The sequence below is a fragment of the Zootoca vivipara genome, chromosome Z (assembly GCF_963506605.1).
Source record: "Zootoca vivipara chromosome Z, rZooViv1.1, whole genome shotgun sequence".
Lineage (NCBI taxonomy): Eukaryota > Metazoa > Chordata > Lepidosauria > Squamata > Lacertidae > Zootoca > Zootoca vivipara.
Genome location: NC_083294.1, coordinates 9,877,357 through 9,902,929, shown reverse-complemented (window position 1 = coordinate 9,902,929; position 25,573 = coordinate 9,877,357). Strand labels below are relative to the sequence as shown.

Genomic DNA, 25,573 nt, shown 5'->3' with positions numbered 1-25,573 from the left:
CAGTGTAGTGGGTAGAACACTGGATTTGGAGGGAGGGGGAGAAAAGGGACTCAGCCGGTGGTGGAGGGGATGGGGGAAGCCCTCGGTGGGACGAGGGAGTCGGGGAAGGAGAGAGGGAAGGAAGAGGAGAGAGGAGTGCTGGGGGGGGGGAGGCGTCCAGGCAGGAGGCAAAGGACTGAAAAAGCTACGCGGGGGGGAGGGGCGGCGGCAAGGGAATGAAGCAGCAGAGAAAAGGAGAGCGAACGGGGGGGGCATCAGAAATCGCAGGAGGAAAACCTGCTGGGGGAAAAAACGTCAGGAAGCGCAGCAGAGACGTGGGTAAATCAGTAACTCCCAGTTAGAGGAAAGGAGGGTCTCCCTAAGCCAAAGATAGCCTTATTTTATGGAGGGCGCTCCCAAAAGGGGAGAAAAGGGTGGTTGTGCGGGGTGGGGAAGGATCGTTGGCTGGAAAAAGAGAGCCTGAGAGGAGGGATGGTGAGGAAGCGCGCTGGGGAAAGGGGCAGAGGAAGCCAGAGAGAGAGAGAGGCTGCTATTGATTTTGTCCTGGGGGGCTTCGACCGGGTGCCGAGAGGTAGAGTGGTCCCCCTCCCTCCTGATCTTTCCCTCCCTCTCCCACACGAGGATTCACAATCTCCCAGCACTCTCACGCGCGCGCGCACCCCAACGGGTTTTCCAAATAACCACACGCTGCTGCAGCTGTCTTCTCCCCTCCGTGCTGCAGCGTCTGCTTTCGGAGACTCCCTACTTACAGTGCCTTCCCCCTTTTGCCAGCAGCCCCCTTACTCCCACCCCCACCAGACCAGACCTAACGACAGCGCCTCTCTAACCTCCATGGCAACCAGCAGCAGCCCCGTCGCGCGGACTCTCCTCAAATCCATGGCGGAGCAAGGCGGGGAAGGAGCGGACTACCGGCTGCAGCACCTCTTCACACTCTCCCGCCCAAGCGCTTGAAACTGGCGCGAGAAAAGAGATCCAAGTGCTCCACTATAAGTTTCCCTTACAGAAACTCTCCCACAATAAAAACTTGTAGCTGGGACCCACACTAGTTGGGTAAACTTTTGTACGTCCAAAACCAGTGATGCTACACTGCAGAGGCACCAACTTGCACCAAGGATTTTGTGTGTGTGTGTGTGTGTGTGTGTGTGTGTGTTACAACGGGCAACGTCGTGTTGCGATGTCAGAAGAGTCGGGCAAAGCTGAATGCGCAGCTTCAATGACCAACGACTCCTACTCTCTGGCGCTCATCCTCCTCTTGCAGCTGCTACCATGAGGGGAGGCTTCCCCCCCAAAAAAAAAAAAAATATTGGGGAGGACCAAATGAGTTTGGCCTCTAGGTGGCGGCACCCCTGCTACACTGTCAAACGCAATTGTAGCATTGCACCTTCCTGAAGGGTAGGTTTAGTTGTCCAGTTTAGCATCACTGGTGGGATGTTCAACAGGTCGATCGCAATCTACTAGTAGATCCCCACGAGGTTTTGGTAGATCGCGGTCGATCTCTGGCTACCTTTCTTCAGCGTTGCTAAAACTGGCTCCTGCCACGCTCCCTCGCCCCTCCCTCCATTGTTGTATGATCTCTGGAAGGGAAGACTGAGCTTTCTCTGTGCTGCTGTTTTGAGCCATAGCGATCTTTTTGTGAGTGAGTTTACACCTTTGTCCCTTGCCTTTAACCCTCCTCAAAATGGAACTTATCCCCGCCCCCCCAAAAACAGCATTTAACTCCTAAAAAAACAGGGCTTTTCTCCTCCCTAAAAAAAAGCTCAACAACTTTGAGCTGAACCCCCCAAAAAGAGTTTTTAATTCTGAAAGTAGATCACAGTCTCTTGAGAGTTGGCCACCCCACAACACCTCTTCCCACCTCTGTTTGCATGATTGGCTTTGAGATAAAGGATTGTCAGAAATATGTTAATACTGTACTATTTTGAGTTTCAGTTCTGGACTGTTTATGCTCAGTGAGTATGCAAAACTGTAGAAGGGCCAACCTATTTCTTGTAAAAGCTACTCCTGCCTTCATTCACCAGAGGCGCAGGTAAGCCCAACCCAGTGGTGCTACCCTTCAGTACAATGGTACTTTTTCTCTTTACCATGCATGCATAACTTCATCAACGTTTGTCTTCTTCAAAGTGTAAAACCAGAAATTTGTCCAAGGTTAGGTAACCTCAAGCCTGACATTCAAATGTGGCCTTCCTACAACTGTGTTGCTTAGTGAGGGTGGGTTATGATGTGTTGAAAGCTATTCCTGTAGCAAATGGGTGGATGCTTGGCTCCAGTGAAAAAAATGTGTTTTAACAAGCCTCAAACCAAATATAGCAGCAACAAATTAATGCAGCTGTGGTTTGGGAACACTTAATATTTACACGTGTATTTGAGCATGAAAACCAAGCTCAGTGTCCATCCCGATTCCTTGAAAATACTGCACCTGAACAGACCCAAGATAAGATGGTTCATGGAATGAACTGTGTTTTTTCCTTGCCACTAGAGGGTGAAGAAAGACCTTTCTAAGGAATTGTTTCATTTTAGTCCAGTGACATTGACATGTATATCAGGAACCTGTTATCTGCACCTTAGTATGATTGTGACAGATTTATAGAGATGCTGAACACCATTTTGAAAATGGGAATAGGCCACAGTCAGAAGCTGAGAAAATCAGAGTAAGGTTAAACTTAAAAAAAAAACCACTGTTTCACTTCATAACTAAATTATATGCCACAAGGTAAAGGTAAAGGACCCCTGGACAGTTAAGACCAGTCAAAGGTGACTATGGGGTGTGTGGTGCTCATCTCACTTTTGGGCCAAGGGAGCTGCCATTTTTCCACAGACAGCTTTTCAGGTCATGTGACCAGGATGACTAAATTATTTCTGGCACAATGAGACACCGTAACGGAAACCAGAGCACATGGAAACACCGTTTACCTTCCTGCCACAGCAGTACCTAGTTATCTACTTTCACTGGTATGATTTCAACTGCTAGGTTGGCAGAAACTGGGATAGAGCAATGGGAGCTCACCCCATCACATGGATTCAAACTGCCAGCAAGCCCAAGAGGCTCGGTGGTTTAGACTCAGAATAGGCTTGCTGAAGTAAGGTTTTAGGAGGCACCTGGAACAGTACAGTGCCTCCTAAAAACAGTGATATTTATCTCTAAACATAGCTATACATTTAACAGTACTGGAAGAGTGGCTTCTTAATTATTTCCCTGTAATCAGTTTCTCCTTCCAAAGCTGCTTTTCCACCCATGGATAATGAGTTGGGGTGAATTAGCACTTTGCACAGCCCTGCTCTTGGGTTAATTTTATCCCAGGAAAATATGCAGAGTTGAATCACACCATAACAGTTGATCCATGCCACATCTTACCCTTTCTGTGAAATACTGTAGCCCTTTAAAGTCTGTCTCAAATTCAGTAGCATACTATCTCTCCTTTTGGCCACAGCTACCCCCTGCAATGGCTAGGGAACTGAGCTTTATCACCTTTTAAGCCATTTCCTGTTCTTTAGCAAACACACATAAACTCTAGGCACCATTTTATGTGCTAAGCAGTTTTGATAGAAATGTGATTGCTCTCTTAACACTGTTCTCATAACATAATAAAGAGCCTTTAAACTGGTTGCTAAAATGGGAGAGGTACTGAGTTTTCTGAAGGATGGATGTGTTCAGGTTCAGGTCCAGCTCTGTCAGCATCCGAGGTGTTGAGTTTATAAATGACCCAGAATTCTGGTGTGCCTATTTTAGGTTAGGACAACTTGATTAACAGTTAATTTATTGAGATGGCAATTTTGAAGAAGGGGTGATTTGGTGGTAGGCCCAGCTTCCTCCATCCTTCCTACTCAGGGAATTGCTGGGGTCCAACTACTACTTGGTCAAATTTGTGTCTGACAGTTGCTGATGCCTAATGTAGAACTAAGGTTGGTCCCTCCCATGTTAGAAGAGCATTTATTTATTTTTGCAAACCAATACCTGGGTTGGACCCATTATGTGTCAATCTTCTGTGTCCTGGAGGTTAATTGCAAGACTATAAATCAGGTGGTCTTCTTACCTCCCTTCCCCTTTGGCCAGACTTGCCCTGCAGGGGTGGCCAAACTTTTTTCAAAGAGGGCCAGATTTGATGAAGTGAACATGCATGAGGGCCGACAAGTTGTTGAGCTTTTTTAAGGATTTAACCCCAGAGTTGTTGAGCCTTTTTTAGGATTGAAGTTGCTGAGCTTTTGGGGGATTTTACCCCAGGACATATACTGCCACGGGGGCCGGCGGGCCGGATTAGGCCCCAAAACAGACTTTGTACATGCCTGCTAAGGCAAAGGTGGGGGATCTGAAGCCCTTCAGATGATGTTGATCCTGTTATAAAACAGGATCCAACAAATGTTGGAAGTGTCATATTAAGATAGGGACCTATCTTCACTGCAATGTAAGCAGTGGCAATGTAAGATAATTCAAGAATTTTGGAATAAAATATATGAGAAACTGGAAAAAATGTTAAAAATAACATTTGAGAAAAAACCTGAATTATTTTTATTAAGTATGATCCCGACAATATACCTAAAGACAGAAGGGACATCTTATTATATGCAGGAGGAGCAGCACGGATGCTCATTGCCCAAAAATGGAAGGGGGAAGTGATACCAACAGTACAGAATTGGCAAATCAAAATTATAGAATTTATGAATGTCGTGTAATTACATACATTTCTATCTTTGGCCCCTGCAAAGCACAATGGGGAAGCTGCGAAGCATTGTGGAACCCTGGTTCGCTTAAAAACCCAGGCTTGGGAAAATAAACTTCTGAACCTGAGGATTATTTGAAAAAAGAAGGTATAAAAACTGATTTGGTGATTTGCTTAAATTAAGTAACATATAAAGAGAAATATTTATTAGACAAAAGAAGAAGGCACACCTATGGAAGGTGGTTTAAATACTGTATAAGAATTTAAGAAAGCGAGTCAAGATGGGTGAAAATTATAGGAAGCGATATGCTAACAATCGGAAGTATTTTAATTTTTATTGTAATTTCTTTTTTTGTATGTGTGTGTGTACGTATGTTTTTCTTTTTCCTCTTTTTTGTTTTCTTTTTGAAACTATGTTTTTGATTTCATCTTGATTTAAATCTTCTGTATATTATTTGATGTGTATTATGTTAAGTATAAGTTTGGATGAAATTTTATTTTGAGTTTATATTCTTATTTTTTGTTCTTGATATATTTTTTCTTTCGATTTCTTTATCCATATTTCGTTATATTTTGTAACATTTTAAAGAACTGAAATAAATATTTATTTATTTTTTAAAAAAGATGTTGAACATTGAGCCATGCTGGCTGGGACTGATAGGACTTGAAGTCCAATAACATCTGGAGAACCACAGGTTCCCTACTCCTACTGTCAGATAAAGCTAGCAAGCACACAATCAGTTGACCTGTCAGTCTTTTTATTATAAATTTGAAGTTTTCTCTAGGTTTTGGCCACCTTTGTTTTTGATTTGACCCTGCCCCCGCTTCTGAATTGAAGAGGGCCCTGACCATGAAGCTTCAGGTGGCTGTTTTACAAATGGATTACCATTAATTGATGCAGTTTCTGACTTCAAAGGCTCATGCTTTCAAACTCTTCTCTGAAGAACCTGGAGTTCCCCAAGGTCAATAATACCGGAAGCAGCTGAAGTTCCTTGAAAGATCTCTTGCTCAGTGCTACTGATCTTCCCCTCCAAGACAACAGGATTATTGGATGTTTTCTTGGGCACTTTCTCCATTCCTGTGGGGCAACTGTGAAGCCTAAGAGGCCTTGCCAGTGAAGTGTGCACCCTAGACTATGCCCCAGGATGCATAGTAATATGCAGGGTTTCTGTAGTAGACAAATTAATGTGGAAAACATTCTCTGAAGGTAATAGATTTGTTTAAAACATTGTTCTGACATGGAGACAGAAAACAGAAGAATATAGTTGCTGTTGATTGGTGGTTGATTCCCAGTGTCCTTGGTATAGGCTTTCAGAAAGTGAGAGTGTGCTGTAACAAGGTGGAAACCTCTGGATGCATCACAACAGCTTTCAAAGACAAAACAACCAATTATTTAACCAGAAATTAATAGTATGATGGTGAGTATGATCCCTTGACAAGCTGAAGAATGCCATCAATGCTCAGGCACGTGGTAAAGCCCCAGGAAAGAAAGGAATCCCAACAGAAGTTCTGAAAGCCAGCTTCAATTCTTCCCACATGACACACCCCTACTGTGTCCTCTTGTAGTGTTGAAAACAAGGATCCATGCCACAAGACATGTGTGACTCCAAAATCATGAGCCTTTAAAAGAACAAAGGTGACCACCAAGACTGCAACAAGTACCGTGGGATCTCCTTGCTGAGTACTGTGGGGAAAGCCTTCACTCTGTTGTTCTCAATAGATTACAGGCACTTGCTGACAGGGTCTATCTCAAGTCACAATGCTGCTTTAGAGCTCAGAGGTCAACAGTAGATATGATTTTCTCATTGTGCCAGTTGCAGGACAAATGCTAAGAGCAGTGATGCCTCTTGTACATTGCCTTCATAGACTTGGCAAAGGCCTTTGACCTTGTCAGCCAAAAAGTCTATACACTGAAAGAGTGCTAGGATCTATCCAAGATAGGATGCCACAGGATGATTGTGTCCTTCCATGAGAACATGTGTGGCACTGTCCAATATGATGGCTCATCCTCAGATGCCTTGCCTATAGAGAGCAGTGTGAAACAGGGCTGTATTCTCACCAATAGTCTTTAGCATATTATTCTCTCTGTTGCTCTCGTATGCCTTCAGCTCAACCGAAGATGGTGTGCACATCCGTACAAGGAGTGACAAGTGTCTGTCTCTGCACCAAGACAAAAGTGTGGTGAATCCTTATCCAAGAGCTGTTGTTAGCCTTGACTGCACAGTCCAAGGAACCTCTACAGAGACTCATCAACCGTTTTGCCCAAGCCTGCAGGGGGTTAAGCCTTACCATCAGCCTAACAAAGATCAACATATTGGATCAGGATGTCACCAGCACTCCATACATCAACATTAGTGACTACATGCTCAAAGTGGTAGACAATTTTGTCTCCCTGGAGTCCACCATAACTAGCTAAGCTGGACAAGTGTATTGGCAGGGCAGCTACGGCAACAGCTCCCTTCTCCAAAATGGTATGGTATGCTAACAACCAATACCAAGATGAAGGTCTACCAGGCTTGTGTGTTGAGCACGCTGCTTTATGGAAGTGAGTCATGGGCAACTTACAACCTCCGGAAGCTATGCCTCAATGCCTTCCACAGGTGCTATGTCAGGAGGATTTGGGGAATCACATGGCAGGACAAAATTCCAGACAAAGATGTGCTGTCTCAAGCTCGCATTCCCAGATTGTTTGCACTCCTGTCTCAGTGACATCTACACTAGCTTGGTCACATCCACAGAATGGAAGATGGCAAGATTCCCATGGAATATCTACGGGAAGCTGGCTTCTGGTACCAGGCCAATTGGCAGACCAGTTCTGCATTACAAAGATATCTGCAAATGTGACCTGAAAGCTGGCAACATCAGCCTTGCCATGTGGGAATCTCTTTCAGATGACTGCAGTGCCTGGACACAGGCAGTCAAGTCATGTATCCCTAGCAGTGACCAGAAGAAAAATGATCACTGGGAGGAGTGCAGAGAAAAGAAATGCCATGGTGCATCTGCAGCAGCACTACTGGACCGCTTCATCTGCCCCAGGTGCAACAAAATATGGCATTGGTCTCTACAGCCATAGCAAGTGCTGCAACCTTCCAACTGCTTGATATCATCCCCAAAGGCACACACCTTTGGATGCCAGCTAACTAATAGTTTGATAATGAGTTGAAAACTAGTGGCATAGTGATTCTTACTACTAAACTACAGTACATGACTGTATTTCAAATCTTGTTATCAACTGTTGTTTTCATCTTTCCAAGATTAGAAAGGGGATGTGCATAACTCCAGTACAGGTTCACATTGGAAGTTGTTATTTCAGTAATCTGTTTTTGCTATAGCTTATCATCCTGTTTATTTGTGATTAAAAAAACAATACTGACCTTTAATGCATGCAACTCAAAAGCAGGGGCACACACATGCTTTCATCAGCTTTCAGATACATTCTAGACATCCCTTTTGTAGTTCTTGCATTCCTAATTCATTGATCTGAAATGCAAGGAATAAACTGATTTTCTTTTGTCTATTAATTTCTGTACTAGAAAAATTACTTCACTTACGCAATTATATTCTGAAATATTGCCTGGGAGTTATTGTGGTCCTGAGCTGTTATGCCTAACAGCTCTGCCCCAAGGAAGCCCAACACTTTATAAGTAGGGTAATTCTCTTAATAATTAATGTTGCTGTTTTTACTTCTCTCTTTTGTTTTTGATTTTATATGAGGTTTTATTTTTAATGTTTGCTTTTCTCTTAAAAAAACACACAACTTAGAACAGCAAGTTATAACATTCCAAATATTACACAAATCAACAACAGTCCCCCAAGTGCTGGCTGCTTTTTAACTTTATCTCTCTGTGGTAGTGACTTTTGGTATCATTTTTACCTTGGGATTAGGGTATGTATGAGTCTCATTCCTTTAACCCAAGCTCTATCTGCCACAGATTGCAGCTTTTCAATATGCTGTCCTTTTAAAATTACTTTTTTTGGAGTTGTTCCATTGGCCGTTACAGTCATACCTCCGCTCCCAAACGCCTTGGGAGTTGAACGTTCCGGCTCCCAAATGATCGAAACCCAGAAGTGAGTGTTCCAGTTTTTGAACCTTTTTTTGAAGCCGAACGTCCAGTGTGGCTTCTGCTATTGTTTCCAGAGTGGCTTCTTCTTTACCTATTAAGTTTTAACAGCTTTGTTTGGACTGGTAGCCTTTCCAGCTTTTGAGACACTGGAGATACTGGAACACATTTGAATACATTTTTTGAACTTGAAAAACCAGCAACCACTTTCTTTAGATATCTGTTGTTAGCAAATAAGTTTGACTCCCAGATTCTAAGAAATGACTGAGATAAAGAATTGGACCTTTCATTATTACCTAGACAGTAATGAAAGCCTCAATACCATTTGTATTGATGGATCTTAAACGACAACTTATACAACAGAAAATAATATTCAAAATTTATTGGCCTCTACTAAGTTTGTATAAAAAGGACTATCCAATGTAGTTCTCCAACGCTTTGCTGGAGATGTAATAAGCATAAGGCCACTTTGAAACATATGTTCCTGCAGCATTCTATACTCACTAGGTTTTGGGAGGAAGTGCTGGACTATATAAATATTATTATTTGGAAAAACTTACAATTTTCAGAGGAAAATATACTTTTAAACCATATACCTATCGTTTGCAAGCAGACAACAAAAATGGATTCTACATGCCCTAACTGTGGCTAAGAGACTGGCATTTATGAACTGGAAGAATATATATATATATATATATATATATATATATATATATATATATATGTGATCTCCTTTAATCAATGTACTGATGATATGTCAACACTTGCAACATATGGATTGCTTATAGATGTAGACTTTGTTTGAATAAATATATTGACATTTGGAATGAGTTTATACAAAATATAGCAGGTTATTACTAATCTAAAGGTAAAGGGGCCTCTGACCATCAGGTCCAGTCGTGTCCGACTCTGGGGTTGCGGCGCTCATCTCGCTCTATAGGCCGAGGGAGCCGGTGTTCGTCCGCAGACAGCTTCCGGGTCATGTGGCCAGCATGACAAAGCTGCTTCTGGTGAACCAGAGCAGCGCACGGAAACACCGTTTATCTTCCCGCCGGAGCGGTCCCTATTTATCTACTTGCACTTTGATGTGCTTTCGAACCGCTAGGTGGGCAGGAGCTGGGACCGAGCAACGGGATCTCACCCCGTTGCAGGGATTCGAACCGCCAACCTTCTGATCAGCAAGCCCTAGACTGTGGTTTAACCCACAGCGCCACCTGGGTCCCATTACTAATCTATCTATATATAAAAATGTAGGCATTGTGCACAGGGATGTAACAGCCTTTCTCCGTAACCGCTAAACTGTAATGTAACAAATTTGGCCACAACGCTCCATGCCCATCAGTGAGCGATCTGGCATAATCCCCCCCCAAAAAACCTCAAACATTTCGTACCTAAAATAATAATTAAACACAAAAAAGTAGCGCCCAAATTAGACGTCACCAGCAGAAGCTCTGAAGACTCCAGCAGCATCCAATAGAAAGGCAGATCGCCCACTGCTGCCTGCAAAGCCGCGCCACCAGATGACATCACAAAATTCCACAGCAACCAACTGAAAACAGGCCTTTTGCAGTGACATTGCCACATTGCCAAGTGGAGGTAGGGGCCTGCCTGGGGGGGGGGACCGAATAGGGGGCAGGGATAGGTAATGAGTCAGAACAGGGTGGGGGGAGACACAGGGATGAAACCTGCCCTCTCCACAGTATCTTGCCTCAGCTTTGCAGACTAGGCTGAGTGGATTTAGGGGCCTGCCTGGGTGGGGGATGGGGGGCGAATAGGCCGCAGCATATAATAAACTGAATATGGGCCCTTTACAGGGCCGTGCCTTTGGGTATAATAAATGTTATTTCACATAACACACGTGGGTAGGGGAGTCAGGGTTGGGACAGGGCAAAATTTTACAGAGCATGCGCATTGGGGGAATGATTGTGTGCAAAATGAACGGGTCACAGGGATAACCGGGGGGGGGGGGGGTTGGACGGAGGAGAGGAGGGAAATCACAGGGGTAAGTGGGGGGGTTAGGGGGAGGAGAGGGGGGAAATCACAGGTATAAGCCGGGGCTGAGGGGAAGAGGGGGGATAATAGGTCATGGATCAGGACAGAGTTGGGGGATTCACAGGGATGAGGGAGGGGGATTCACAGGGATAAGCCAGGGGGTGAGGGGAGGAGTGGGGGGGATCACAGGGATACGTCATGGATCGGCACAGGGTAGGGGAAATCACACAAATAACCCACAGCAACACGTGGCAGGGCCAGCTAGTCATATATGTATTTTGACAATACAGTTGTACCTTGGATCTCAAACGCCTTGGCTCCCAAACCATTAAAACCTGGAAGTGAGTGTTTTCAGAAGCCGAACATCCAGCGCGGTTCCAACTGGTGGCAGGAACTTCCTGCAGCTGATCAGAAGGCGCACTTTGGTTTCCAAACATTTTGGAAGTCTAATGGACTTCTGGAACTGTAATTTATATCTATCTAATAACGTATGTAAATGCAACTAATTATGTTTACCATATTACACTATATCTTTTTCATATTGTATTTTTTGCATTTTTTCTTTTCCCCTCTTTTTTCTTTCATCACTTTATCTTTCGTAACTGAAATTATTTCAATAAAATATTAATAAAGAGTTCAGGCTGCATTCTTAAAGTAAACCTGCTTCCCACATAAATTGGGACCACTTGAGTGACTACGCATACCAGTATGGCTCACAGGTGTGTAAAAGGAACTGGGGTTCGATCTGGAATCATTGCAACTGTAGATCTTTATAAACTGTAGAAATTATAAAGACTCTGGTCTATGGGTTAATCCTTGGTTCTCATCAAGCCCATGTACTGGACTGTATAGCCTAACACAGTGGTGGTGAACCTATGGCAAGCGTGCCAGAAGGGGCACTCAGAGCCCTCTCTGTGGGCACGTGCACCGTCGCCTCACTACAGAGCCGGCAGAAGGAGAGGGTGGTGTGTCAGCTCAAATTGGACAGCTGAGCAGCTGCCTTCCTCCTCCTCCTCCTGCCATAGCTGCCAAGTACCCTGTTTTCCCTGCGAAACCCGTTTTTTCGTACCGTTTCCTGGCGGTCCCCCGTATCGGTTCCTCTCCTGTTATTCTCCCTTATTCTGCTCCTGCCGGCAGCCTTTTTTTTTTTTTGCTGCTTTGCCCATCTATGTGCACCGAAAATGTCCAGCGCCGGCGCCGGAAGTCGCGTCTACGCATGTCCGGAAGTGCGTAGACGCGACTTCCAGCGCCGGCCATTTTCGGTGCCCATAAATGGGCACAGCAACACCAGAAGTTGCGTCACGCGGCTGCCGATCCTGGATTTTGCAGTCCAGGACTTAGCAGGTATGCCTCCTGCCCGATGCCAATGGGGGGCGCCAGGAAGGGCTCATCATGCAGGAGCTGGCAGGGGAGGATGGCATCGCTGATGAGCCTCAATAAGCCACTTTGTTCTAGTGCCAGGTAGCCAGGCAGGGCCACCTCTGCCTCTGCCCCATCCTCGTTGCCCCATACCCGGCACCAAGGCTCCGGGCCCCACCAGCCTTGCTGCGCCATGATCATCTCCAACTAGCTGGTGTACTTCACCCAGCATAGGGGCCTGTCGGGGCTGGGCGAGGGAGCAGGGCTAACATGTGAGGCAGCCCCCAGGGCCCTTTCAGGAAATGGCGGTGCAATGGGGGGCACCGCTCTGCATGTGCTCAGAGGGCCATGCCGAGAACGCTTGCTTGCTCAGGCAGGAGCTTAAAATCAGGGAATTCCCATCTGTGCAGTCGACGCAGACAGAGATCTTGTGAAAATGAAATCCTTAAAAGTGTGGAATTCTCTGCCAAATAATTTTAAGACAATGAAGCACTTTCCTCACTTTGTTTGGATCATCTTATGCTTGTGAGCAGCTCTGTTATTGGGTTTTTCTTTCAAGACAGAAGATGTTAATGTATGACTTGTTTTTTTCTGAACTAAACCCTCAGTATTCAGGTTAAATTGCCATGTTGGCACTTTGCGATAAATAAGTGGGTTTTGGGTTGCAGTTTGGGCACTCGGTCTCTAAAAGGTTCGCCAGCACTGGCCGAACACAACAAGAAGTTGTGTTATTGGGAAGGGCTGCGGCTCAGTGATGGAGGACATGCTTTGCATGGAAAAGGTCCCAGCCTCAATCCTTGGAGAACCATTGCCAGTCAGTGTTGACAGTACTGAGCTTATATGGCGCAATTGTTTGACTTGATATAAGGCAGGTTCCTAGGTTCCTAACTCAGGATCCCGGTCATTATATTGGGGAAGATCCATATTTCAGTGGTAAAGCACCTGCTTTGCATAGAGAAGTTCCTAGGTTCAGATTCTTGGCATCTCCAGGTACGGCTAGTGAAATACTCCTGGTTATTGGTTTATGTTTTGTTTTGTTATGTATTTTGTCTTATCATTTAGTATTCTTTTTTATGGGAACCACCCTGTGATCTTCGGACGAACAGCGGTATACAAATTCAACAGCAACAAACTGGAGAGCAGCTGACAGTCAGTGAAAACAAACACTGCTAGATGGGCCTAATGGTCCATTTATGATCCACATCAGGACCTGCTGCCCCTGTGCATCCAGTTGCCTCACCTTTCCTCATTTGGGGGGGGGGAGGCCTGCCTGCTCATCAGGGCACCCGCCAAGCTTCGTCCCTGCTCCCCTTTCGCACCCAGTTTCCTGACTTTTCGACTCCTTCTCTCAGCAGGGCCAACTGCCACCTGTCAACGGACACACCGACCTCGCGCGCTCGCCCCGCCCCTCAAAAAAAAAAAAACCTTCTCAAGGAGGCTGAGGCTCCTACGCATTCGGCCCTTATTTGCATTTCCCCACCCGCCACGAATGCGACTGGCGGCGGCGCGGCAGCGGCCCGAGCTAGGATTGGCGGTTAAGCTTGCCAATCCTCCCTCCCGAGTTGGCTTTCCCTCTGGGCGCCCTTCGGCTTTCTTGTCTCTCTCGCAGCAGCCTTCCTCCCCCCGCCCCCATTCCCTTCTCTCGCTCTCGTCACCCCGCCTTCCCTCCCTCCCTCCCTCCCTCCCTCCCTCGCCCGGCCGCGTTTGGCCTTGTCGGCGTCAGCGGCAGCTGTCGCTGCGGCGTAGGAAGCGAAGCGGTCTGCCGGCTGCTGTGGTGAGGACCCTCCAAAGCCAGTCGGCTCGGCCCCCTCTCTCTTCCCTCTTGTCTTAGTCAAGGGGGCCCCTGGTGGCCCCGAGGAGAAACCACGGGCGTTCTGGGCCGGTGGAGGCGGCGGCAGGTGGGGGCCACTGCTGCTGCCGCCGCGAGCCCCGCCCCTCCAGCAGGTAAGGCGGACAGACGGGCACCCCTGCTTCACCTCTTTCCCCACTAGACACGTCGCTATTTCAGGACTGAAAGCGCCACCCCCCTATCCAAGCTCTTATAAGCCGGCACGCCCCCTCCCACCGCATCTTGACAGGTGAGGGTAATTTTACACCCACCCCCATTTCACTCCACCAAAGGTGTGGGGGCCTCTTTCTAGCTCTCTCTTTCTCGCCCCCCCCCGCCGCCGCCGCCCGCCTTCATTACAGCCAAGAGAAAGATTTTAAACTCCCTTTTCTAGTCTAGTGGACACATTTACATTTATCAAATGGAACCTACTTCCCGTTTAAGGTGGGGGGGGGGAGGCGGCGGCGGATGCAAATAGTTTATTGCTCATATAGGCCAAGTTCATACATGCAGAACAGGTGCATACGCTAAACGCATTTCACGCTCTGTGTGTTATAGGAATAAGCTTTTGCACCTGTTTGAAATTGGGTTTATATAGGTCAGTGTATACTTGCAGACAGATATATACAGTCGTGCACATGTGTATGCTGTAGGGATAGGCTTTTGTATCTGTGCACAGTTATATCTATTATAAATGCTATGCATTTATAGTATTATATAAAGATTTGTAGAATTTTGCACATGCTTCCTTAAGGAAGCTAGCCATGTTACATATTTTTACGTCATAAAGCAATGTGTGTGTTTTTTTGTTGGCTGTCTTGTGAAAGGCAAGTTAATATGATTTTTTGAATTTATATACATGTACTTTTGTATAGAAACGTTAATAGTTCTGAGTGTGAAATTGTACACAATCTTGTGCCTTTTGTATAAGTGTCAAGATGGCTAAGAAAAATCGCACAATAACAAAAATTGCATGCACAAAAATATTTTACATCCTTATAAAATGTATTAAAATTATTAGTATCTGCATGTGGGTGGTATGTACACACACACACACCTATTACAGTTGTATGTGTTTACATGTGTGGAATTGCTGTACAGATGTTGGTTGGAAAGGAAAGGGAAATTATAACAGTGACTCTTTCATTGACCTATATTCTCTCTCCTGAAAATTATAAGGGCAGCCCTGCTACATCAGAGTGCAGCATCCTACCTCATGTAGTACCTGTTGGTTGCCTCCAGAAGGCAAGCAAGTTGGATTTCAAGGCAGCAGCCCTTGCCCTTTGACTTTCCCTACTAGTGCCCCCTTGCAGCATCTTTTATCTCATGGAATACTGCCCCTGAACATGGAGGTTCCATCAAGCCTTACATGTGGTGATTGGCCTTGACTGCTGCCTTCCTCCATGGATTTGTATAATTTCCCTTTTAATACCATGATGATAATGATAGTATAAACCTTTAGTGTGTTCAGATTCATCAGATGTTTTCTCAAAGTGCATGATAGGATGAGGCAATACACATACAAGCATCCCCCCACTTGCGCATGATCGACTTGCATGTGACCATGGTATACAAGCAGCACCAAGGAATGTTTTAATAATTTAATTCATACATGAAAATGGAGAGAGAGGGGTGCAGAGTCCTTGTGGCTCATGAGGAGACCCTCCCTGGAGCCCAAGGAGGACATCCAGAGAGGGCAGAAAAGAGACTGGAGGTGCAGCAGTGCTTTGTTTGGGCTGCTTAGCCTCCCTGCCTAACAGCTGGTGCATGTGGTCGTGTAGTAGCAGTTGCTTTTCCTCATGTCCTTCAGTCTCCTGCTGGCCCCAGAGCTTCAATTCCAGTTGTGGATATTTTTGGTACAGTTTTTATTTTAATTTTAATTTTTTGGAGAGTACCATAGTATTTGGAGAGAGAGTGGCTTCATAGTACTGCCTTATGCTACTGTTTTTTAAATCCACTGTTTGCTTCCATTTGTCAACTCTTTAAAGATTGTCTAAGGCAAAAAAAAACCTGTTTCCTATTTAGTAATAAATAACTGACACTTAGCCAGTGCCTTGACATTCATCATGGTTCTCCTTGTGCCACATGACCCGGATAGCTGTCTGTGGACAAACACCGGCTCTCTCGGCCTGAAAGGCAAGACGAGCACTGCACCCCATAGTCATCTTTGACTGGACTTAACCAGGGTCCTTTACCATACCTTACCTAATAACACCTAAGATGATTACGGTAGCTCAAAGCAAAGCTAACCCTGAAATGCTCATTAAGTTGTCATGGCAGTGCCCCCTACCACTTGTGCCATCCTTATATCTTATGTCTTCCCAATGACAGGGGGAAAACAGACTTTTATCTCACATATAGAGGCCATTACCACCCACCTAACAGAATCATCTAAATCCTCCTTTTAGACTGAGGATTCTCACTACCGTAGTTATTTTACTGGAGCCATGGTAATAAATTGTGTTTTATGTCAGGTGGACATCCAGTATCTCTAGAACAGGCACCCCTAAACTGCGGACCTCCAGATGTTTTGGCCTACAATTCCCATGAACCTTAGCTAACAGGACCAGTGGTCAGGGATGATGGAAAATGTAGTCCAAAATGTCTGGAGGGCCAAGGTTTGGGGATGCCTGCTCTAGAATATATTATTTGAAGTTGTTGCAACCTCTGTCATATATAGCCTACTGTTCCTGATGCATCCCTTTCAGAGGTGCAAGGGCTCAGTTCTGCCTGCTAGCTGTGTGATTTGAATGTCTGTTCTCTGTAGCTACTCAGCATCATAGAGAAAAGCAAATTGGCATATATTTAATGTAATCACAAACCAGTGTGTGCCCTATCCCATGTGCTGACATGTGAGGGCTTCTTGCTTGCCTTTGTCATTGCCATGTTTCTTTATCCAATATTGCCACCCACCCCACACCAGTACACCTGTCTCTAGCCCCCTCTGTTATGTTTTCATTGGTCTATAGAACATGTACAGTATATAATTTTACTGAAGGTAGACTGACAGAGGAACAATGACTGTGTTTGCTATTGATAAATGTTAATGTGTAACTGGAGAAATTTCATTCTTGAAATAAGTACCTTGGGACAAACTGGAGTGACAGTGATGGCTATTTTGCAGCTTTTTGAGCACAAATGTGTTTGTGGAACATGTATGTAAATAAATTGACAGTGACCATTGTGGCTGCAAGCATAAACATAAACTTGTCAGGGCATTCTTCCATTCTATAGGTTCATCTAACATATAAATTGGAAATATCTCCTCTGAGGTTTCTGAAATGGGAATCTTTAAGATTGTCAAAACTATAAATATTTGCTGTAAATGTAACTTTGTTGTGTTATTGTTTCTTCTTGCAATAAGTATTACTTTCCATTGCTTCCGATGTGGTATGACATGGTATGTTCAAGAAAATTGAGAGTAGCAAGTTCAGAAAGCAGAGATGTACAGAGCCTGTGTATTAATTAGTAGTATCCACAGCCTTCCTTACTCTTAACTTGCACTTCTTTGTGGCAGTAATATTGTTGATCTTTAACCTTTGTTTGTTTTATTCCGATTCTCATTTGAATGACCCAACAACATTTTGGATTGTCTTGGACCAGATCTAGACATTCTTGTAGAAATTTTACTTTCTAGATCCATTTCAATTGGGGTTTAGGCCCGGTTTTTGGCACGGAAACTGCTTTGGTCACCCTGTATGATTACCTCTGTTGGGGGGGTGTGTGTGTCCCTGTTAATTCTTCTTGACGTCTCCACAGCTTTGGATACCATCAACCATGGTATCCTTCTGGAGTGGCTCTCCGAGTTGATGATGGAAGTTGTAGTCCAAAAACAGCTGGAGGGCCAAGTTTGGCCACCACTGCTCTAAAGGAATGGGTACACAACTTGGGGGTATTCTGGAATCTTTGCTGTCATTTGAGGCTCAGGAGTGCCTTCCATCAGCTTTGACTGGTGGCCCAGCTACACCCCTATCTGGACAGAGACAGCCTAACTATTGTTGTCTATGCTCTGGTAACCTCTAGGTTACATTAAAGGTAAAGGTACACCTGACTGTTAGGTCTAGTCGCAGACGACCCCGGGGTTGCAAACTTATCTTGCTCTATTAGCCAAGGGAGCCGGCGTTTGTCCGTAGACAGCTTCCGGGTCATGTGGCCAGCATGACTAAGCCGTTTCTGGTGAACCAGAACAGCATACAGAAACGCTGTTTACCTTCCTGCCAGAGCAGTGCCTATTTATCCTATTGCACTTTGACGTGGTTTCGAACTGCTAGGTGGGCAGGAGCTGGGACCGAACAAGAGGAGCTCCCCCTGTCGCGGGGATTCCAACCACTGACCTTCAGATCAGCAAGCCCTAGGCTCTGTGGCTTAGACCACAGCGCCACCCGCATCCCATCTAGGTTGGATTGCTGCAACACATTATATATAGGACTGCCTCTGAAGACAGTTCTGAAACTTCAGCTAGTGCAGAATTCAGAGGCCAGGTTGCTCACCGGGGCAAGATGGTTTGAGCCTATTGCACTGATCCTCATCCGAGGCTACCAGTTAGTTTCTGGTCCCAATTCAAAGTGCTGGTTTTGACCTATAAAGCCTTAAACTGCTCAGGATGACAATACCTCAAGGACCACCTCTCCCCATATGGACCTACCTGGATCCTGAGATAATCTTCTGAGGCCCTTCTTTGTGTGCCTCCTCCATGAGAGGCCCAGAGGCTGGCAACACAAATATGGGACTTTTTTTTTTTGCAGTGAATCCTCATTTGTGGAATGCTCTCCCCAGGAAGGTTTGGCTGGTGCTTATATACCCTTTGGTGCCAGATGAAAGCATTCTTCTTTAAACAGGCTGATTAACATAAAATTATGAGGATGGGGGAAGGATGGTGACATGTTGTGGGGATGCTTTTAAGCAGCTGGATTAGATACTGGGATCTGGGGTACAGATTTATATCAGGAAACTAAGTGTAATGCTTGGTCTGTTATGAGTGCATTTATAAGTGGACATAAAGGTGGCATCTAATTCTTCAGTGCTGTAAAGATCCAAGCTTTTTATTGGTGCTGATGTAATTAGCAGTAAGTGTAAAAAGAAGCACAAAGCTTCAAGTAATATTCCTCTCACATATTGAAATGCTTGTATATGAAGATTACCGGTAATAGTCTAGATGCTATTGATTCATGATTAGCATATGTACTTTATCCCAAACCTAAATCTCCATTGTTTGGTGTGAAAATAGTTCATTTTTCTTTAGTTTGTAAATAAAAATAGTTATATTTTAACATTTTAAAAGTGCCTCACATAAATTTATAGTAATCTTTATAACAACTGCCATAGATAGGCCAATAGGATACTGATATATTTTCTGCAGTTGTAAACATCCAGTTTTTCTAAGTAGCTAATATGTAGGTTTAATTAAGCAGGTTTAACTTTTGCTCTAGTTAATTTCACTTTCTGCTTCCTGGTTTAAATAAATGTTATGAATATTAAAAAGTAACTTGCTGAGTTAAATGTGTTATGATTTTGATAAAGGAGCAATTTATACATTAGAAACTGTGAAATCAAATTACTAGAAATATCACAACTAGAGCTAGAAATACCATAACTAGACACTGGAAGGACCTATCAAGAGTGAACATAGACCACTGGTACCAAAACATGTGGGAAACCATCCTACTAGAAAAGTTAACAAATTCAACTAGCACGGGGACAAGCTTTGGAGGATGCCTTCACCCCAGTGTGGTTCACTTTTATTACAGTAACCTATCCCCTCCAACAGCATACAGATCAATATGGGTAACCTGACCCAACAACCTAGCCCGCCTTCCTCGTATAAAGAAACCACACCACAACCTACTATATACAACCAACCAAGCTTGGGAACCCGTAACCTCTCACCATATCAATAAAAATAAATAAATACACAACTAAAGAACCTACCCATGTGATGCTGACACCCCCCCCCACTAAGAATAGGCAATAGAACGAAGAACAATATACCCATCTTTCTCCCCCTCCCCTTCCTCCCAACTGTAAGATTATGGCAAAAATGTATCTCACCAAACGTAATCTGAAAAAGACTGAAGTGAAAGTGGAGACAATGGATGCACCTTTCCCTCTTTATCTGCTTGCTTTGTAACACAAAAAATAAAATAAAAACTAATTAAAAAACAACACTGGATTGTTGAAATATTTTGGGGCAATTAACTGAGAAATTCTTCAGTGAACTCCATTGTGAGTGGCATTGTATTCATGAATCCCCTTGTGTGCTACTATGGTAGTGGATTGTGCCATTGCCAGCTTTATATGCCACATTCATTCACATGTTGCTGAAGAAGAAATTATAACCAGTGCTTTTTGGGGGGGAAACCCAGGGTACACATTCACCTAAACATTTTGTGAATCTAAGTTTGGCCTCATTGAGGGGCAGTATTTCAATGAGTAGGAAAATGAGAGTACCCCTAAACATTTTTTAAAGAAAAAAAAGCACTGATTATAACCATACTTGGACAAATGTCTTTGGTGCATCTAGAACTGGTAATAATGACAAGACTAAAGTACAATACTAATGATAAGACTCAAAACTTCATTTTATTTATAATCTTTCTTATTCAAAAACATACTGTATAATGATAAAATGAAACAAAAGCCCAAATGATCAGTATTGTAGAAAGTTATGGTTTTACCTAGTATGTAACTTTCTGCACACTTTCACTCAGTTCTGGAAAACTGAGTACTTGAACTTTAAAAGCCCGCTGAAAATGTGTGCTTGAACTTTTATGATTAATATGAATAGGTGGAGGATGGTGCTGGATTCTCTGCAGAGCTGTTGACCCTCCCCTGCTTTCTCTCATTTGTTGCAGTCTGAATGGAATAGATTTTATGCCCTGTCTTTCAACAGGTTTGATGCTTTTGTTAATTACAATAACAAATTAATTAGTAGGTGTTTTGTTGAATAACTAAATTATCTTCTTCATAGTTTTTTAATTCATTGTTTGTTTTGAAAAGGTGATCATATTTGGAGATGCCTGAAATTATACCCAGGCATCAGTAGGAGATGCTCTGCTGTGTTTCTAGGTTTGTCCCTTGCTAAGAAATATCACCATGGTGAAATTTAAAAAGATAAGTTGCCACCAATACTGTGGCATTCTTGGTTTTTTTGAAATGTTTGACAACGTCAAATAATATATTTGACTGTTCAGCTGACCTCTCTGTGGTTTTCAATGCCATTGATCATGTTGCTCTTGTGGGTAGGTTCTGGAATAGGGATTAGAGTACTGCATTGCAGCTCTTTTAATTTAATCCATGGGTGGTAGTGAGAGTTCTGAAACAGTGCCTGTACACAATAATCATCTGGGGTGAGGGACAATAAATAGAGACTCAGTCCATGCAAGATAGATGTACTGTCGGCAGATGTTCATCTGCTTTCTTAAGTAATATTCAATATGCTTTGGATGTAGTTGTACTGTCCCTAAAGGAACTGGTTTGTATTTTGTGGGTGATCTTCGATCAAGCACTGTTACCTGAGGCCCAAGTGAACTTTATGGCTCAGAGTATCTTTTGTCTACCCAGTGTCCCCCCTGTCTGGTCGGAAATTGCCTTCCAGTAATACGTTATGCATGAGGCTACCTTTGAGGAAAGCTCCAGAAAATAAGTCCGAATAGGGCAGCTAGGTTATTAAATACGTACGGTAAATATGATTTTGAATGCTACTGTTTCATAATTTTCACTGCCTTCCAGTCTGTTTCTAGGTACAATTCTAAGTTATAGTGGTTGTTGTTTTTATTGTCATGTTTCATACAGAATGGTTATTGATATAAGCATATACAAAATGCAATAAGAAAAGTGTGTGTAACAAATAATAAATAGAAAAAATAAAGAGGGGAGGGGAAAACCAGGCAACAACTGAGAGTGCAATGCCATATACAACTATTACATATAAGGAGAAAAATGTCAGTTCATATTGTTCCAAATAAAGCCTTTTGACATAATTATCTGAAGAGCAGGGGGTTTAGTAGGCCATTCAGTTAACACAGGAGAAAAAAACTTATACTATATTGAATAAAAGTGGTCTATTTTTGAAGAACCAGTACGGACCCTCCATTTGTGTGTCAAATGTTCTGACAGTGCAATGTCCCATACTTTCTCTAGTCTCCTCTAGAGTGGATTGTATTTTCATTGGGAAACCGCAGACATTCTGGCTGTGGCAAGAAACATATAATACAAGAGATTTATGCATGATGGGTGTGTTGGTACCACGCCCCAAATATAGGAACACCAGGCTAGGTCTATGGACAGTACCTGATAGGTGATGGTGGAAATATGTAAAAAAAATCCAGAGAATCTCTGAGTCCAGAGAATTTCTGAACTATACAGCAACCCAACCACATTATGGATATACAGAGTAGGGCCCAATGCCATTTTAACACTGTTTTCAGTGTGGCTTCCTGTATTCTATAGAACTCATTTTAAGTAGGAGTTTAGACCACAGTGCTTCCTATACTTCTATACTTCTTCCTGTAGCCCAGGCCTTCTCAGGGGCCTAATCCTGCCAGCTGGTCGGTTTAATCTGGCCCCTGTGGCACTTTATATCCTGGGGGGGGGAATCCTAAAAACCCTCAACAACTTCAATTGTAAAAAAAGCTCAACAACTTTGGGTTAAAATCCTAAAAAAAGCTCAACAACTCCAACCCTAGAAAAAGGTCAACAACTTTGGTTGGCCCCCACACCCCTTCACTTCATCAAATCTGGCCCTCTTTGAAAAAAGTTTGGGCACCACTGCTCTAGTCAAAGACCTAGATCATTCTCTCATAATGCCTGTAGCCCCTGAGAAGAGCATGATTCTGTGTTAAGTAGAATGCAACATATATAGGAAGCCATGCCCTTGTTACTTGAGGTCTCTTTAGGACAAAGTGATTACCTTTTCCTTTCTGCAGCAAGAATGGAGCAAAGGAGGAAACCTGTGTTAGTTGGAGATAGTTGGGCAGGGTATCTTTTAGTTTTTCCTTTAATGAAGTTGCTGAAATAGGATGACCATTTAGGCATAATATCTTTGATCCTACAGTTGCAATCGAAATTATTCAATCCCCGTTGCAAATCAGGTTTACATTATCAAAATTTACAGACTTTCAGCTGTTTTCAATGAGCAAATCAAACAAAAGCAATTGAAAAAGCTCAATACAACGGATGCTTCAAGTGATTTCCCCAAATCTGGCTGAAATTGCAACTTATACTGGCTTTTCCAGTCTCACTATTATTCAGCCCCTCCATGACAAGCATATTTAGTACTTACCGTAGTAGAGCAGCCTTTTGCTGTTATGACCTGCTGCAAACAAGAAGATGCATAGCCAGAAAGCAGCTTCCAGCAGTGTTCCTGAGGAATCTTAGCCCATTTCTCATGAGCAGTTGCCTCCAGTTCACTGATATTCTTGGGTTTGTGTCCTGCAATCGCCTTCTTCAGTTCCCACCAAAGATTTTCTATGACATTTAAGTCAGAACCTCCCAGGACTTCTTCTGCAATCAAGGTTTGGTGGAATTTGAGGTGTGCTTGGGATCATTGTCCTGTTGGAAGTTCCAATGATGCCCAAGCTTCAGCTTCCTCACAGATGGCATTATGTTTCCTCCTAGGATTTCCTGATACTTCAATGAATCCATACTGCCTTCCACACGCTGCAAGTTTCCAGTGCCAGAGGATGCAAAGCAGCCCTAGAGCATCACTGAGCCACCAACATGCTTCACCAACACTGCTTCACTGAGTGTTCTTTTCAACCCATGCTTCATTCTTCTTCCTCCAGACATAGCGCTGACCGTTGGGGCTGAAAAGTTCCAATTTTGTTTCATCGCTTCACAGAATAATAGAATCTTAGAGTTGGAAGGGACCCAAGGGTCATCTAGTCCAAAACCCCTGCAATGCAGGAACCTCAGCTAAAGTATCCATGACAGACGACCGTCCAACCATTGTTTAAAAACCTCCAAAAAACTAGAGTCCACCACCTCTCATGGGAGTCTGTTCCACTGCTGAACAGAATCCCAAAACTTCTGTGGCTTACTTATATGATTTTGAGCATATTGGAGCTGACTTTTATTGTGCATTTGGGTCAGTAGTAGTGTATGTCTTGGAGTTCTGGCATGGAAACCTTCTGTGTTTGGTACATGCCTTACTGTGCTCAGTGAAACCTCAGTGCCAGCTGCCAACAAATCTTACTGCAGCTCTTCTGTAGTCTCTCAAGAATTTTTCCCAGCCCACCTTCTCAGAAATCTGGTTGCTGCCACTGATAACTTCATTTTTCTGCCCTGTCCAGGTAGTGTAACCACCCTTCCTTTAACTTTGAACTTTGACACTCAGCAAACTTTGACACTCACCTTATAGGGTTGCCATATGTCCTCCTTTTCCATGACATGTTCTCTTTTTCATAGGTATGTAAAATAAGAGTCATCATAGTGATTCATAGTTAAAAGTAGAAGTTGGCTAATGTGTCCTCTTTTTTGCTCTTCAAAATATGGCAACCGCACATTAAATGAGTTGTATTTAAGTCCTCAATAGTTGTGTAGTAGGTCATTAAACATAAAAGTTTTAGTTTTGTAGCATTTATAGCAGACAACAGTGTGTCTTGGCACTTGGCTCTTGGTTTCTTGTTCTCTGTGTGCCTCTTCAATGTCAGGAAGAGCAAGGCAGGGGTCTATCTTCAAACTGTCAAACCAACTTAAAATAAAAGCAATCATACCTCCCCCCTCCTCTCCCCCCCCAATCCCACCTAGTTTAATCCTCCCCCTTTATCTCTATCCAACTGAGCTGCAAACTTTAAATCTAAATCTTCAATTGCAATTTTAAGTGCTTGCAGCTTTTTTGGGGTGCTTAATCTGGATAAGATTAGGTAACATTGCAATCTTGTTTTCAAGTGAATGCAAAGCAGCTGCCCAGTCTAAAGCCTGTCTTACTTTATGAATAAACACTTCTGAGTCTTTTTCACAGCTCTGAGTAATTGATAGCTTCCTGCCATTCAAGCCTTGTTAATTTACTTTTCAGGCCACGCAAGCCCTGCAGCATTACCTTTCAGGAGGTGTACTTAGAAAGGTGAGGAAGAGTGATTTTGCAGTTGTTCAGAGTGATTTCTTTCCCAAGGGTGCTGAAGACTTGAAATCAACCCATCATTAGACTCTGCAGCAAGCCATGCCCCAAGTGATGGTTTAAAGCCCTAAATAACTTGGGGCTAGGTTACTTGAAGAATCATTATATTCTCCCAGACCTTGAGATCTTTATCACAGGCCCTTTTCCAAGTTTTTCTACCATGTAAAATGGGATGGATAGCCACTGAGGCAGGGGTGGATGTTTGTGGAGGCACTCTGTTTATCAAATGGCTTTCTCTGAGAGGTTTGTCTGACACCTACCGGTACATTATGAATCTGTACAGGTAGGTACATCCATTGTTACTAATGGAATTACCATTGTTACTGGCAACGGGAATTCCATGTACCTATGTAGTAATATATGTACCTAGTATTGAGATTCACCAAAGAGGGAATATTTTGCTTTGCTGTCCATTATTCAATGTTCAAAGGCACACAAGTAAGGTAGAACAAGGAGGTTGTTAACTCTATTTATCTACACTACTATAAAAGCTCCAGTGATGCTGTTCATGAAAGTGGTAACTGCTAGCTACTCTATATTATACCAGCTGATCATATAATAA

The 25,573-nt window shown here is 43.6% G+C and overlaps 1 protein-coding gene across 13 annotated transcripts in view; it reads left to right on the top strand.

Moving 5' to 3' along the window:
• The first annotated feature begins 13,746 nt into the window (after positions 1 to 13,746).
• The window catches only part of RALGPS1 (Ral GEF with PH domain and SH3 binding motif 1), a 208,806-nt gene continuing 196,979 nt past the window's right edge, over positions 13,747 to 25,573 (top strand). For 8 of the 13 annotated variants that reach the window (XM_035113375.2, XM_035113382.2, XM_035113380.2 and 5 more), the window contains exon 1: positions 13,747 to 14,011. The gene's annotated coding sequence lies outside the window, so the exon portion shown is untranslated. The other 5 variants (XM_035113374.2, XM_035113368.2, XM_060270379.1 and 2 more) reach the window with 4 other exon arrangements.